Raw genomic sequence first — 17955 nt, 5'->3', positions numbered from 1 at the left:
CTAGGCTGGAGTGCTGCTGCCAGCTATAGCTCTTTTAAGTTCTCTGTAGGCTCCTGAGACCCAGTCAGCTTTCAATCCACACAGTGCTGCAGCCTAGATCACTGACCCATCTAGGTAATATGACCATGTTACTAAAATCTACAGATCCATTGCATTTTCCATCAAAATTTCAACACAAGTTTTATAGACCTTTAAAGATCAATTCACAAGTTCATGTGGAAACACAAAAAATCCAGGATATCAAAAACAACTCAGAACAATCAAAGAACTTTTGTTGGGATCATCATCTAAGACCTCATGCTATACTACAAAGCACTAGTCATAAAAACTGCACAGTATGAGCACAGAAACAGACATGTTCATCAATTGAACCCAGAACCTAAAAGTACAACCTCACACCTAAGCACACTTGATTTTTGATATAGAAGCCAAAGCCGTACAGTGAAAAGTGAAAATATCTTCTACAAATGGTGCTAGGTTGACTAGATATCTACATGTAGAAGAATAAAATAGACCCATATTTATCACCCTTCACAAAACTCACAGTCTAAGTGGATAAAAGACCTCTCAACATGAAAATGGATACACTAAATGTCATAGAAGAAAAAGTAAGAAATACCCTTGAACCCAATGGTATAAAAGATGTGTTTCTGAACAGAAGAGCAATGACTCGGGCTCTAAGATCAACAACTGATAAATAAGAACTCATGAAACTACAATTTTTAAAAAATGGATTATTTTACTTATTTACATTTCAAATGTTATCTCCCTTCCCTGTTTCTCCTCTGCAGTCCTTCTATCACATTCTCCCTTCCTGCTGATGCTATAAGGATGAAATAATAAACATTAGTCATTTATATATATCTAAACATAAATGAAACCAGTTCACCAATAAAAAAGTCTAATAAATTGGGTAGGCAAACAAGATCCATCATTTTGCTGCATACAAGAAACATACCTCAGAAATAAAAACAGACACTACTTCTGAGTAAAAGACTGAAAATTTTATCTAGGTAAACAAATCCTAGAAAGAAGTTGGAGTCAGGATTGTCATATATGACAAAATAGACTTTTAAACAAAAGAAATCAAAAGAGATGATCAAGTTTACTTCATACTCAGCAAAGGAAAAGTTCACCAATATAAAGTCTAAATTCTGAACATTTATGACCCAAGTGAAAGGTAACCACATTGGTAAAACAACTTCACTAAAGGTCAAAACACACATTAAACCACAAACAGTAATGGGGGAGACTTCTCACCAATGAACAGGTCATTTATTTAGAAAATAAGCAGAGACACAGTGAATCTGACAGAAGTTATGCACCAAATGGATTTAATAGATATTTACAGAACATTTCATCCTAAAACAAAAGAATACACCTTCCTCTCAGCACCTCATGATTTCTTCTCCAGAATTGACCATAAAATCACTCAGAAAACAAGTCTCAGCCAATATAAGAAACTGAAGTAATCCCATGAATCCTATCAGATCACCATGGCCAAAGGCTGGTCTTCAATCATGACAAAAACAACAGAAAACCCACATACTCATGGAAATTGAGGAAAATTCATAGTACTAAGGGCTCTGGCAAACAAATTGGAGAGACCCTACAATAGCAACTTAACAGCACACCTGAGAGCTCTAAAACAGAAATAAGCAAACACACTCAGGAGGAGTATTTTGCAGGAAATAGTCAAACTCTGGGCCCAAACCAACCAAATAGAAACAAAGAGAACTCTATCAACAGAAACTATATCAAGAAAATTAACAGCTGGTTCTTGGAGAAAATGAACAAAATAGATAAACTCCTAGTCAAAGTTACTAAAGTGCCCAGAGGCAATATCCAAATTAACAAAATCAGAAGTGAAAAGGGAGATATAACAACAGAAACTGAAGAAATAAAAAAAAAATCATCAGATCCTACTACAGAAGCTTTTACTCAACAAAACTGGAACATCTAGATCAAATGAATGATTTTCTAGACAGATACCAAATTCCAAAGTTAAATTAAGGAGCAGGTAAAACTATCTATACAAGCCCATATTTGCTAAGGAAATAGAAAAAGTCACTAAAAAAACCAGAGCCAGATGGCCTCAGTGCAATATTTTACCAGAAGTTCAAAGAAGACCTAGTACCAACTTTCCTCAAACTCTACCATAAAATAGAAATAGAAGGAAACTACCTAATTCATTCTGTGAAGCCACAATACTCTGATACTTAAACCACACAAGGACACAGCAAAAACAGAGAACTTCAGACCAATTTGCCTATGAATATTGATGTAAAAATACTCAATAAAATTCTCACAAACTGAATCTAAGAACACATCAAAAGCCTCATTCACCATAATCAAGTAGGCTTCATTCCAGGAATGCAAGATTGCTCAATATTCAAAGATCCTTTAACCTAATCCACTATATAAACAATCTCAAAGAAAAAAAGTCACATGGCAATCATCTCCTTAGATGCCAAAAAAGTATTTGACAAAGGACAGCTGATTAAAAAAAACTTCCCCAAGGTGACTTGATATTAAATTAACTCAGGTAAATCAGTAGCCTTCCTGTATACAAATGACAAACGGGTTGAGAAATATATTAGGGAAACAACATCCTTCTTAATATAATATATTTTGGGGAACTATAACCAATCAAGTAAAAAATCTATACAACAAGAACTCAACAAGAACTCAAGTGTCTCAAGGAAGAAATAGAAGATCTCAGAAAATGGTGACATCTCCCATGCTCATGGATTGGCAGAATTAACATAGTAAACATGGCCATCCTTTTAAAAAGCAACTACAGATTCAATTCAATCCTCATTAAAATCCCAACACAATTCTTCAAAGACAATGAAAGGGCACTTCTCAAATTCATCTGGAAAAGTAAAAATCACAGAAGAGCAAAATCAATTCTTAGCAGTAGAAGAACTCTTGGGGGAATCACCATTCCTGATCTCAAGCTATACTACAAAGCGTGTGATATACTACACAGATAGTGATAAAAACTACATTGTATTGGTACAGAGACAGACACATTGATCAATAGAATAGAACTGAAAACCCAGAAATAAAACCACACACTTAAGGACAATTGATTTTTGACAAAGATGCCAAAAATATACAATAAAAAAAACATAAACATCTTCAATAAATGGTGCTTGCCTAACTTGCAGTTAGTATATAGAAAAATGAAAATAGATCCATATTTGTCACCTTGCACAAAGGTCAAGTCCAAGTGGATCAAGTATCTCAACATAAAACCAGGTACACTGAATCAAATAGAAGAGAAAGTTGGAAAGAGCCTTGAACTCATTAGCACAGGGGGAAATTTCCTAAACAGAACTTCAATGACTCAGGTAATAAAATCAAGAAATGATAGATGAAACTAGAAAGCTTCTCTAAGGCAAAGGATATAGCCAAGAAGAAATATTTGCAACTTACAGATTGCAAAAACGTCTTCCACATCCAATACAGGGTCAATATGCAAAATATATAAATAACTCAAGAAGCTAACCATTAAGAAACCGAAAAACCCAATCAAAAATGGGTACAGAACTAAACAGAGAATTCACAACAGAAGAGTCTTGAATGGCTGATATGCACTTAAAGAAATGTTCAAAGTCCTTAGTGATCAGGGAAATGCAAATCAAAATGACCCTGATAGTTCACCTTACACAAATCAGAATGGCTAAGATAAAAATCTCAGGTGATAGCACATAATTGTGAGGATGTAGAGAAAGAGAAACTCTCCTCTATTGCTGGTATGGGTACTGAAAGTGGCACAACTTTAATTAAATCAATGTAGAGGTTCTTTTGAAAATTGGTAATATATCAATCTGAAGACCCAGCTATACCACTCTTGGGCATATACCCAAATGATGCCCCACTATGCCACAGGAACACATATTCCACGATGCTCATAGCAGCCTTAGTTGTGTTAGCCAGAAGCTAGAAACAATCCAGATGTCCCAAAATGGAATGGATGCAGAAAATATTGTTCATTTACACAGTGGAATACTACTCAGCTAGTAAGAACAAGACCAAAATGATTTTTGCAGGCAAGTGGATGGAACTAGAAAATATCATCCCGAATGAGGTAACTCAAACCCAAAATGATATGCATGGTATGCACTATAACTATAAATAGTTTGTTTTATATCTGAATGTCATTAATGAACTAGATTATAATTCTAGAGAGTAAAATTGTTACAGTGTGAGAGTTCTAAGTCCTTAAACTATATATAAATGCCTTAACAAATTCTTCTTAAATTTTTTACTATTTAAAAGTTCTTTTATGTATGAAATATGCTAATCATATTGAGAAGTTTAAGAATCAAATGGTGCATCAAGATATTCCATTAAACTTTTATATTCACATCATTTAGTACTTTAAAATATCATTAACACATATTTTAAAATGTCGATAACTCTTGATCCTATTTCTAATTCTTGTGTACAAAATTATGTTATAAACACACAAAATATTCATTGGAAATTAAACATAGTTAAAGACATTAAAGTGTAAATAAGTACAACATATATTGAGAATATCATCCTGAGTGAGTTAACTCAGACCCAAAAGGACCCACACTGTATGTACTCACTAATAAGTAGATATTAGCCAAAAATGTACAGAATGAATTTAGCAGCAACCTAGGAGATGAGAGACTCTCAGTACTCAGTACAGAGATGAAATGCCCTACTGTAGGGAAAGGAAAATCTCCAGTAGAAAGGCAGAGCATCAAGTGGAGTGTTGGGGTTACCGCCCCACAGTAAAACCTCTGACCCAGAATTGTTCCTGTCTAGAAGAACTGCAGGGACAAAAATGGAGAAGAAACTGGGAAAAGGGAGGTTCAGTGACCAGACGATATTGGGATTCACCTCAAGGGGAGGCCGCAAGGCCTGACACTATTACTGATGCTATTGTGTACTAACAGACAGGAGCCTAGCATGGCTGCCCTCCACGAGGCCCAATAAGCAGCTGAAAGAGTCAGATGAAGATATTTACATCTGACCAATGGACAGAAGCTGGTGATCCCTGTGGTTGAATTAGGGTGGGTGACTCTATAGGAACACCAGCAGTCTGAATTAATCTGGATCCCCACGATTTCTCAGACACAGAGCTATCAATCAGGCAGCATACACCAGCTAATATGATTCCCCCAACACATACAGCAGAGGACTGGAGTCAGTGAGAGAAGATCACCTAACACTCTAGAGACTTGGGACCCCAGGGACTGGGGAGGTCTAGTGTGTGGTGTTTCGGTGGGGACTTCCTCTTGGAGCCAGGGCTTGGGGGGTGTGGGAAGGATTGTGGAATGTGGAACAGTCAGAGAGTGGACCAAGAGGGAGATAAAATCTGGACTTAAAAAAAGATTAAGGAATAAAAAAGAAGAGGAGGAGGAGGAGGGGAGGAGGAGAAGGAGGAGGAGGAGGAAGAGGAGGAGGAGGAGGAGGAGGAGGAGGAGGAGGAAGAGGAGGAGGAGGAGGAGGAGGAAAGACTCTACTCCATGCAATGTTGATATCTGGACAAAAATACAAGGTAGTTAAAAATTATAATTCAAATTCCATGCTTCATCTGTATCACTAATTATAGTCTAACAAAGTTACATAAATTATCACAACATACATCCGTGTTGTTGCAAAGTAATCCAAGGCAGTACTGTTTCAAAAGAAATACCAACTAGACATGAGTGAAAAATATAAGGTATATACTAACATTAGCAATAAAATTCTCTCTCATTAATGACACCTACATTTTTTCATTCCTTTGAGTAAAATGTATGAAATTGTTCTCAATCATTGTAATGAGGTGTGAACAAACAAACCCCAAAAAAATACTTCATCAAATGCCACGGACTGCCAGGGACTGATTATCAGATAAGAGATTAGCATTATACTCATTGATAAGTGGCTATTAGCCCAAATGCTTGAATTACCCCAAATCCCTAGAACAAACGAAACTCAAGACGGATGATCAAAATGTGAATGCTTCACTCCTTCTTTAAATGAGGAAAAAGAATACCCTTGGCAGGGAAGGGAGAGGCAAAGATTAAAACAGAGACTGAAGGAACACCCATTCAGAGCCTGCCCCACATGTGGCCCATACATATACAGCCACCCAATTAGACAAGATGGATGAAGCAAAGAAGTGCAGCCCGACAGGAGCCGGATGTAGATCGCTCCTGAGAGACACAGCCAGAATACAGCAAATACAGAGGCGAATGCCAGCAGCAAACCACTGAACTGAGAATAGGTCCCCCGTCGAAGGAATCAGAGAAAGAACTGGAAGAGCTTGAAGGGGCCCATGACCCCAAAAGTACAACAATGTCAAGCAACCAGAGCTTCCAGGGACTAAGCCACTACCTAAATACTATACATGGACTGACCCTGGACTCTGACCCCATAGGTAGCAATGAATATCCTAGTAAGAGCACCAGTGGAAGGGGAAGCCCTGGGTCCTGCTAAGACTGAACCCCCAGTGAACTAGACTATGGGGGGAGGGCGGCAATGGGGGGAGGGTTGGGAGGGGGACACCCATAAGGAAGGGGAGGGGGGAGGGGGATGTTTGCCCGGAAACCGGGAAAGGGAATAACACTTGAAATGTATATAAGAAATACTCAAGTTAATAAAAAAATGCAAAAAAAAAAAAGAGAAAAACTAAAGGCTTTAAAGTATTGTTGATTGAAAAACACAGAAAGCATAATTAAAAAGCCTCTTAAATTACCAAAAAAAAAAAGAGATTAGCATTATAACTCATTGAAAGTCTGCACAGGTACTGATATTGGACAGGATGGGTGTTGAATCTCTGTAATTCCAGGGATTATTGGATTTGACACAATGAAATGCGTTCCAGTTAATGGGAATCACAGGAAGTTTGAGATTTTGTAAACATGACTAGCATGCAATAATATATGAACAACAGAGGGTATACTCAACTCTTGGCTCAGTGCTGTATGTGATACTGCCCTTCTCCATGTTAGACAATGGAAGACATAATGTCCCATGATTTAACCCAAAGTCTGAGTGACATGGAACGTTTAGGACTTTCTCAACTCCAGTCTTACTATGGAAGTTCTGATGAAATCCATTGTGTTCATACATATAGACACATGATATGGTCTGAGCTGCCCAAGAAAAGATTGTCCCTGGGAATAAAAATGTTATATACATTTCATTCCACATGGTCTAGTCCAAGATGTCCAAGAAAATATTGTCCTTTGGACTAATGCCATGCATATGCATGAAATCATGGCACTTGGGAATGGAGAACATAATCTTCACAACATGTTTTCAGACATTTGTTGATCAAAACATTTCAGATCTCAGATGTAGAGCTTGAGGCAGAATTTTCCCAATGTATCCAGGGATACAGTAGACTTAAAACAGACACACAGGTAAGTGTGTGTGTGTGTGTGTGTGTGTGTGTGTGTGTGTGTGTGTGATCTTTCTCTTCATAAGAATCAGATTTCACAACTGCTCCATCTTAGATCCTAGCAGACATGAAGAAGCTGTGCGCTTTCACTGTTTCCTTTTTGCTCTTGAAGTTTTCTTTCATCGTGTTCCATTTGACTGAACCTATTTGCTTTTGGAGGATAAAGAATAGTCAAGATAATGGTGAGGATTTGTGAAATGATTGTGGTTTTTTTCCTTCGGACAACTGAGAAACCTATTGAAGACAATTTTTATAATGAAGTTATTGATTTTAGGTAAGTCAGTAACTTTATTTCCTGCTTCAATTTCATGAATTAGAAATATTAAGCTGTGTACACAAACTGTGGGGTTCTGTCCTATTCATCCTCCTGTATCTTTAGGAACCACTGAAAAGTAATTATTATGTCAATTACTATTTTAATACTTTCAAATGTGTCACGGTTTAGTTTAGCTTTACTACATTGGGCTCCAGTTCTCAATGATGAACAATGAGAGAGACTGAATTCTCTCTTTCGAATTTTTATTTATATCTTATGTAGAAAGGTTTCTCTTCATCTGCCTTAAATTAAAAAATCCCACCTTTGGCAAGAGCACAATATGAATAGATTACACCCCTGCCTAGATTCAATTGACTGTCAATGATTCCTGTGTGAGCATGTATCAAAATTCCTTCATAAAAAAGTTATCTAATTTTGGTCTACAACAGTTGAGCATACATTCATACATTGAAATATGTGTGTATGTGTACATGTATAACATTGGATATATATTTGTGAATATACATACATTTTGTTTTTAAAATAATCTTTAAATGAGCACTTCCTGCCATTCTAAAGCTGACATTGAATGCAGAAAAAGCCTGTCAGTCTTCATATTCTGTTATCAGAATAATCTTTTGGTTTAATATGCAAGTACTCAGTCATGGATTATGCTTATTATCAGTATCAGATAGATGGTTAATATTTCTATTAATTATTGAATAAATATAACATTAGAGATTATCTAGGAGCATACATGTATTTCTTGTGGATAAGAAGCTGTTTTCAATGTGGCTATATAGTTCTGAGACCCCAATTGTGATATGTTACCATTTGTGCCTGCACATCATGAGGGAAGGAGTGTTTAAATCACTCACCTTTTCACCAATCAATGTGCCTGGTACTTCTTTCTTTCATGAACTGTGGTTTCCTGTGCTTTTCTATCTTTGACTCTCATCCAATTTCTTATTCAATTTTCATGTCTTTGGGATTCAAAGTATATATTTTCCAATAGTTAGTCACAGTACACTATGTACACTTTGATAGTGATGGTGGCTTCACATTATTATACTTCTATGTTAGGTCAGTAGGAATTTCATTTCTGATGTGTTCTGTATTGTCCCACATCTCAGTGAAAACAGTGGAAATTTTTATTGGTGACACTTTCATAAGCCATAATGTTTAAAATTACAAATGTATGAACTGAGTCAATACACTTTTCAGGTTTAGAAAGAAAAACTTAGCTCCAAACTCTCAATTGGAAAATGCAATTTTCAGCAAATAAGCATGTTTTGTGTTTTTACTCTTTATGAAAAGTAGTTGCTAATAATATCAGATGAACTGCCACCTGTGCTGGGGCAGAGGAACACACTTCATATGGCAAGATCTCTGTGCTCAGACATCACTTAAAGGATCTCAAAGAATTGGGAAGACTGAGGTGTTAAGAAAAATCTGGTACATTTTTTATGAAATAGATATAGTAACAACACAATAAAAGGTAACATTAAATTGATGTGTAAAAGAGCCTAAAGGATAATATTCCGGTTATGTAGTTTTTCCTTTCTTATTGTATATTTTGAAATGGATAAATAAATTAAAATGAAATATATCTTTAAATAATTATCCTGTTTGATGAATAGTAACAGTTAAGAAAATTACAGTCATGTTATACAAATATCATGAAATAATATTGTTATATTTTCTCACTGTGCATGAAATTATCATTATGAAATTTGCAAAAAATTCTTACTGATATAATTTTTTCTCTTCTAGACCTTTGATAATCTTTTTTATGTAAAGTGATTGTATGATAATGTACATAGATATAATACATTTTGAATATTCTCATTATGTTAGGTAGTATTATATAAGGGCTTTTTAATATATTTCTCAATGATACATTTTAATATTTTATGCTCTTTCACTATGCTAAATTCCCAAAGAATTTTTGTATGTTTTGAAACAATTCAGTAATCAACATTAGATATAGGATCCTCAATTATGGATATTATCAAACATGCATCAATGATATTGTTATGAATATAAAAACAAAATTTTTGATGTCATATTTGTTTCTCAAAGTACTCAATATTGTTAAGAGGTTTGATAGTATAAAATGCATTTAAATAAAAAAATTATGGGGAATGCTATGTATTTTGTATGTGGTTTAATTCATGCTTTTTAAAAATGTATCTGTGGAATTACAACTCCAAGATTATTTTATAGCAGTCTTACTCAATAGAACTGTAATCTTAATCAAGGATGGATCTCAGAGATAAAACAATACTTATCTATTTCCATGAATACCAAATTTATCATACCATAGTGCCTATGTTTATGAATTCTTAAATTATATTCTGCTCTAAAGATCTCTAATTTATGAGACTTATTCCAACACTGAGACAAAAATTTATCATGTCTCCTATTACAAACGTTACAGCATTTGAAATTTTATGCTTCAAACATCTCCCTTAATCATCACTATGCCTTGTTTTAGAATACCAGCAACAAAATATGAGTTTTTCCTGGTAAAGTTTTTTGCTACTGATGAGATCAACAAGAATCCTTATATTTTACCCAACATGTCTTTGATCTTCTCCCTTATTGTTGGACTGTGTGAAGATGCATTGGGAGTTCTGGATCTAATATATACACAACAAAACAATTTTTTGAAATTTATTAATTATGTCTGTGGAGGAGGGGACCTTTGTGATGTAGAACTTACAGGACCATCCTGGAAATCATCGTTAAAACTGGCAATTAATTCTATGACACCAATGGTAAGAATGTGTAACACTAAATGTGTTGACAACATTTAAATTCCATTTACATGTACCTACATGAAAACTTGGACAGCATTCATGCATGAGTATGCTGTGCTACACACACACACACACACACACACACACATACACACACACAAACACACAGACATAGAATATATATATATATATATATATATATATATATATATATTCCATGACCTAATAGGAATAATACAGAATATTCATAGTATAATTTCCTATCCTCAATAGGCATTATAGAAGGTGAATAATATTACTTGTATATAATTCCAAACATCTTAACAATCATATTCCTCATGCGGACCTTTTATCCATTCTTCTATATCCTTTAGGTTTTCTTTGGACCATTTAATCCTAACCTAAATGACCATGACCAGTTGCCCTATGTTCATCAGATAGCATATAAGGATATATGTTTGTCCTATGGCATGGTCTCCTTGATGCTTCATTTTAGATGGAGTTGGATTGGACTGGTCATCTCAGATGATGACCATGGTATTCAGTTTCTCTCAGATTTGAGAGAGGAAATGCAAAGCCATGAAATCTGCTTAGCTTTTGTAAACATGATTCCAGAAAATTTGCAGATATACATGACAAGGGCTAACATATATGATAAAGAAGTTATGGGGGTTGGGGATTTAGCTCAATGGTAGAGTGCTTGCCTAGCAAGCGTAAGGCCCTGGGTTCGGTCCCCAGCTCCAAAAAAAAAAAAAAAAAAAGAACCAAAAAAAAATTATGACATCTTCAGCAAAGGTTGTTATCATTTATGGTGAAATGAACTCTACTCTAGAACTCAGCTTTAGAAGATGGGGATATTTAGGTGCTCAGAGAGTCTGGATCACAACCTCACAATGGTATGTCATCACAAATAAAAAAGAATTCAACCTTGATTTCTTCCATGGAACTGTCACCTTTGCATACCACAAAGGTGAGATTACTAAATTTAGGAATTTTATGCAAACAATGAACACTTCCAAATACCCAGTAAACATTTCTGATTCTATACTGGGGTGGAATTATTTTAATTGTTCAATCTCTAAGAATAGCGTTATCAAAATGGATCATTTTACATTCAATGATACATTGGAATGGAGAGCACTGCAAAAATTTGACATTGTCCTCAGTGAAGAAGGATACAATTTGTATAATGCTGTGTATGCTGTGGCCCACACCTACCATGAAATCATCCTTCAACTAGTAGATTCTCAGCAAATGGCAAACCTCAAAGGAATATTCACTGATTGTCAGAAGGTAAAGTTTCTTACATGTCATTATGCTTAGATATATCAATATGATCTCTTAAATTGACCATCAGAAATAACTGTACATTTGTAAGAGATTATTCTTTCAGTGTAAAGATTTCTACACTACAAAATTCCCTAGTGAATCCTTTACATGGATATGCATCATTCACAAGGATAATATTTAATAGGAGATAATACACTTTTATGAATATTAGTGAGTTTCATGAAACATGTCTCAACATATTACCAAAGGAGTTCAAAATTTAAAATAGGTGCCAAGAGTTTTATCATAAAAGCCTTAAGTGATGACTAGAATAGAATATTTTTCCAAAAGAATTTCTCAGGAATCAGTACATGTGCTGTGATTAATAGTTATCTTTTAAATTAATAATTTTATTTAAATTAATAATTTACAAAAACATAAATGATTAAGACTGCGCATTTTATTAAGTTTATGTTTATTTCATATATGTATATTGTATGTATATGAAAGAACAACAACCATTCTTTATTTTCACAACTTCCAGATACTCAGACTTCCTCTTCATTCTCACATACATGGCTTCATTTTTTAAGAACTATTTTTGACAAACATGTGTATACACACACACACACACACACACACACACACACACACACACACCAAGTTACTTGTTATTTGGTAATCATTTCTTCTAGCATGTTTTACCACTGAACATTAACATGAAGTATATTTATTTTTCTTATCTATGATGTATATTGTATTTTGTTATGCAGGATTATTTTAATACAGCTGTCTTTTAAAGTCATGAAAACATTAGGGGAATTCTCAATTTAGCATTCCTTTAATTGATATGCATTCGTAAGCATCTAATTACGCGTCTCATTTAGGTGGTTTCCTTGCTGAAAACCAGGGTATTTACTAACCCTGTTGGAGAACCAGTGAACATGAATCAAAGGGAAAATCAGTGTACAGAGTATGACATTTTCATCATTTGGAATTTTCCACAAGGCCTTGGATTAAAAGTCAAAATAAGAAGCTATTTTCCTTATTTCCCACAGAGTCAACAACTTCATATATCTGAAGACTTGGAGTGGGCCACAGGAGGAGGAACACCAGTGGGTCTACCCCAATTTCAATTTTTTTCAGGATATCTAAATTTTAAAATATGAAGCACTGAAGTAATAGCTCTGTAGTTAAGACCAATTATTACTCTTGTAAAAGATCATCCTTAGTTACAAGCACCAAAATTTAATAACTCTTAACTTCATGTAAACTGGTCATAGGAATTAAAGTTCTATGGACTTCATTTTCAATTGTACCCACATGCCTATTCACTGCACACTACAGGAATATATTTGTTTAATTTGTAGTAATATATGTATAATTAAAATTTCATAACTATATATAAACCATGTAATTTTCTAATTCTGTGTGAACATATTTATAACCTAATTAAGTATATCATGTGTTCACTAACAGAAATCTTTCTCGATTCAAGTTTTTTTATTTTTTAATTTATATATACTTTTATTGGTTATTTTACTTATTTACATTTTAAATGTTATCTCCCTTCCTGGTTTCCCCCACTCTGGGAAGGACTGCAATTTCTGGCATCAGTGGCCAGGAGGCCCTTGGTCCTGTGGAGACTGGATGCCACAGCAAAGGGGAATGATGGGGGGCTGATTTACCTTACTTTCTCTATCCATACAACTCAGGTGAGCAGGATTGTGATTGTATAAATAAAGGTGGATTGACTTAATCAGGACACCTGCGTGAAGGTAAACAGGTGTTCATTTTTTTTTCTGTAACTGCATCTGCCTTCAGGTTCAAGAATCACACTGGAGAAGGATTTCAGCAGTTAACAAATGAACTGACACAGTGTTTGCAGTCATTAAGAAATTTAAATTTGGTTTTCTTTCCTTCAGCGCTTACATTTTAAATTTTATACAAGAATTGCTGAAATTCAGTGAAGGCAAATTTAGTGTTTGGCCTCACACTGTATGTGATCAAATGTCCCTTACTCCACATAGATTGGTGACACTATTATTGAAGATTGTGCAGCACAGCTGACTCCAGATTAAACTTAAATTCATCTGTTTTACCCTATTTATTCTCTTGAGTAAAACATGGTTCTGACCTTTACATAAATTTCTGACTTTCAGAGTCTTGAAAGGAGCACTCGATATCAAGAAGACTGTGGTGGACATTTCCAACTTGTAAGATAGTTTACAGTTACGGCAACACTTTGTATCAAACAAGTGAAATCCAGAAAGTTGTCATGTGAACCAGTTTCACTGGATACCTGTGTTGTCAGAATCTAGTATCTGCCAAACATTTGAAGTCTTGACCTTTCTCAATAGCCCCTGGCTGTGTAGATGATCTCATTTGCTCTGCTTGCCATCCTTTCATGTCAATCACTTACTAGGTTGTGGCAGCTTCTGATTGGTATGCTCTACATATATTGGGTATCTATGACTAGAGTCTTCCTAGTCATCATTAACAATTAGTGCTTCCTGTTCTTTCAATTATCACCATGAAGTTCTTGGTACTCCTTGTGTTGATTTGTGCCTCTACTACCCTGGTCTCTTGCTGTAAGTAAAGATTATTACTTGAAGTTTAATTTTGTTGTACAGTAAATACGATTACTAAATCTATGGGGCATGAATCAGTATAAGTTTTTACTTGATGTTATTTTGTTAGTTTCTAGTCTTATCTCCATTTTTAATGTAAATGGTTTTAATATAATAATAATAATCAATTGTCCTATGCTTATGTGCATGGGAGGTTGCTTATGCCAAGGACATGTAGACATCTGTGAAAAATTGCAAGGGTTAAACATATGGCAGAATTGATGAATGTAAAGTAAAAGAATGGATATGCAAGCCTTATTGGCTCCAATATTATTCTAAAAATATGTTGGTTCTTCATCTGCTGCCTTTTCTTCTCATTCAAGTTGCCTCTGCAGAGAACTCAGTTGATGAAAACACCTATGTGACTGAAATACATCTAAGGCATATGAAAGGCACAGAATCTTATGAAGAACCAGAGCAAAGAGAAGAGAGCCGGTTGGATCTTTGTAACAAAATATTGGATTGTGAGTCCTTCATGTGGCTTCTCAAATTCCTAGGTTCTCGAAGGGCACAAGAAATTGTATTTTGGGGAGTGGACAAAAGGTAGAACATCAGGAAATTACTAGGGAAGAAGAGAGAACAAGGAAATTTAAGGGTCTTATTTCATTTAACTTGCTTTTAAATATTGTGTGTTCTTCAAAAATTAAGCTTATACGTAACTTCAGGATGGTTAGAAGTTAAGTAACCCCAATTTTCAGTTTTAACAGCCTTGCTACTTCAATATTAGACTTAGAGAAAATTAGTCTAGAATAGTGATCACTTAAAGCACACACACACACACACACACACACACACACACACACACACACACTTTTTATGTAGCAGAGTAACTACACATGGCTTTTCTTTTTCCTAATTCTGCTTTCTTTGCAGAGCATTCTGAAAGACTATATTGAAAATAGAAATGGAAGAGGGCTTTGTAAGGAAATTTTCTGGGACCGTGACTGTTTAGCATGACTTCAAAGATATCTACATTTTGAAAGTCTTTCAGGACACTTTTCTATTCTGGGGATTGCTGTTCCTAGCCCTGCAAATGTTAAGCAAATATAAAGTATATTATTTTATACTCTAGCCATATGTTAGACATCACATTATGTAATTGACAGATTTAATGCGATTTACTAAAAACTTACTCTATGAAATAAACAGAGTAAATAGGAAAATATGTGAGTCTTCCAATACACTCCACTTCCATTCATGTAAGAAGAGGGACAGAGCATATTTCCTTTCAAGATATGGGTTCTGAGTAATCCTTAAGTATTGCATTCTACTCCTTGTCTGGGATTTTTCTCGTCACCTGGTTCAGTGATCTATATTGGTGGATGCTGTGTATATGGTTGTTTTCTTATAAGAGAATCTGGATAACTTTGAAATATTAGAAGAAAAATAATGCACAATGGTCATAAGTTATTTTATTTATTTACATTCTAGTTGTTTATGCTCCTCTCTTCACTCTGAGAGGATGTTCTCCTTCCCTGGGGCCTCAAGTCTCTTGAGGATTAAGCACATCTCCTCCCAGGCACACATCTGTTATATAGGTTCCGGGGCCTCAGGCAGACTCCTGTGTGCTCTTGGTTGGTAGCTCTATCTCTAGGAGCTCCCTGGGGTCTGGTCTTCCTATGTGGTTGCTCTCACTTTCACCTTCCTTAATCTCCCCTTTTTCAACCACAAGGGTCTCCAACTTCAATGTAATGGTTTGCTGCAAGTATCTGCATCTGTCTCAGTCAGCTGCTAGTAGCTGCTCTCAGAGGAAAGCCATGCCAGACTCCTGTCTATATAAGTACAGTATAGCATTAGTAATAGTGTCAGGTTTTGGTGTAACCCATGAAATGTATTCCAAGTTGGGCCAGTCATTGGACTGCCTTTTCTTCAGTCTCTTCTCCATTTTTTGTCCCTGCAGTTAATTATGAAAGAAAAATTCTGTGTAAGAAATTTGATTGTGGGTTAGTAACCCTGTGTCTCCATTTGAAGCCCTGTCTATGTACTGGAGGTAGACTTTTCTAGTCCCCTCTCCCCACTGTTGAGCATTTTCGTTATGGTCACCCTCAATAAGTTCTGAGAGTCTGTCACCTCCAGGGTCTCTAATATTTTATAGAGGGTACCCCTACCTCCCATCCCTGAAGGCTGTTTCTTTCCATTCATTCCCTTGGGGCTCTGGTTCTCTCTTCTGCCAATTCCTCCAGATCTGATCCTGTTCCCCATTTCTGTTCCCCTCTCCCAACCAGGTCCTCCCTCCCTTTGCTCTTTTCTTCCCCCTTCTAAATAGGATTGAAACCTCCTCACCTGAGCCTTTTTGCTTGTTAAACTATTAATGTCTGGAGGGTTTATCCTAGGTATTCTGTACTTTTGGATCATTATCCACTTATCAATGAGTACATAAAATGTATATGCTTTGGGGATGGAATTATTCAGGATATTTTTCAGTAATATCCATTTACCTATAATATTCACAATGTCCTCATTTTAGTACCTCAAACCCTCTATCCCCTCCCCCACCTCTGCCTCAATGAGGGTGCTCTACTACCCACCCACACACTCCTGCCTCAGCACCCTAGCATTCCCCTATGCTAGGTTATCAAGCCTATACAGGGCCAAGGATCTCCTCTCCCACTGATGCCAGATAAGGCACTCCTCTGCTTCATATCCTTCTGGAGACATCCCCCCATGTGTACTCTGTGATTGGGGGTTTAGTCCTTGGGGGCTTTGGGGAGTCTGGTTGGTTGATGTTCTTCCTATGGAGTTACAATCCCCTTCAGCTCCTTCAGTCCTTGCCCTAACCCTTTCATTTCAGGTCCCATTTTCAGTCCAATGTTTGACTGTGTGCATCCACATCTGTAGGTATTGGCAGAACCTCTCAGGGGATATCTGTATCAGGCTCCTGTCAACAAGCATTGCTTGGCATCAGCATTAGTGTTTGGTTTTTGGTGTCTGCAGATGGAATGGATCCCTTGGTGGGGAAGTCTCTTGATGATCTTTCCTTCAGTCTCTTCACTCTTTGTCCCTGCATTTCCTTTTGACAGGAGGAATTCTGCATCATTATTTTTGAGGTAGATGGGTGGCCCCTTCTCTAAGCGGGGTTCGTGCCTATCTAATGGATATAGTCTCTGCAGGTTCTATTTTCCCTTTGTTGGGTATTTCAGCCAATATCCTCTTGGTTGGATCCTTGAAACCTATTGGGTCCTTGGCACCTGGGACTTTCTATTGGTTACTCCTGTCCCCCTCCCCCACTCCTATACACCTCCTCTCAAATTTATGACCCTCTGTACTTCTCTCCCATCTCTTTCATATCTGAACCAAACTCCCCTTTTCCTTCCCCTCCTCTCTCCCTCCCAGATCTCACTCTCCCTCTATCTCCTGAAATTCTTTTCTGTTCCCTTCTGAGTAAGACTGTAGCATCCACACTTTGTTGTAGACTTCCTTCTTCTTTGGTTTCATATGGTCTGTGGGTTGTAGTGTGGGTATTTTGAGCTTTGTATTTTGGCAAATATCCACTTATCAGTGAGTACATATCATGTTTGTTCTTTTGTGATTAGATTGCCTCACTTGGGATATTTTCTAGTTCCATCTATTTGCCTAATAATTTCATGAAGTCATTGATTTTAA

At 36.1% G+C, this 17955-nt stretch overlaps 1 pseudogene; it reads left to right on the top strand.

The window, feature by feature from the left end:
• Positions 1 to 7502: 7502 nt before the first annotated feature.
• On the top strand, positions 7503 to 13803 carry Vmn2r116l-ps37 (vomeronasal 2, receptor 116 like, pseudogene 37; annotated as a pseudogene).
• The last annotated feature ends 4152 nt before the right edge of the window (positions 13804 to 17955 follow it).

This window comes from Rattus norvegicus, chromosome 14 (assembly GCF_036323735.1).
Source record: "Rattus norvegicus strain BN/NHsdMcwi chromosome 14, GRCr8, whole genome shotgun sequence".
Lineage (NCBI taxonomy): Eukaryota > Metazoa > Chordata > Mammalia > Rodentia > Muridae > Rattus > Rattus norvegicus.
This window is presented reverse-complemented; position numbering and strand designations above follow the sequence as displayed.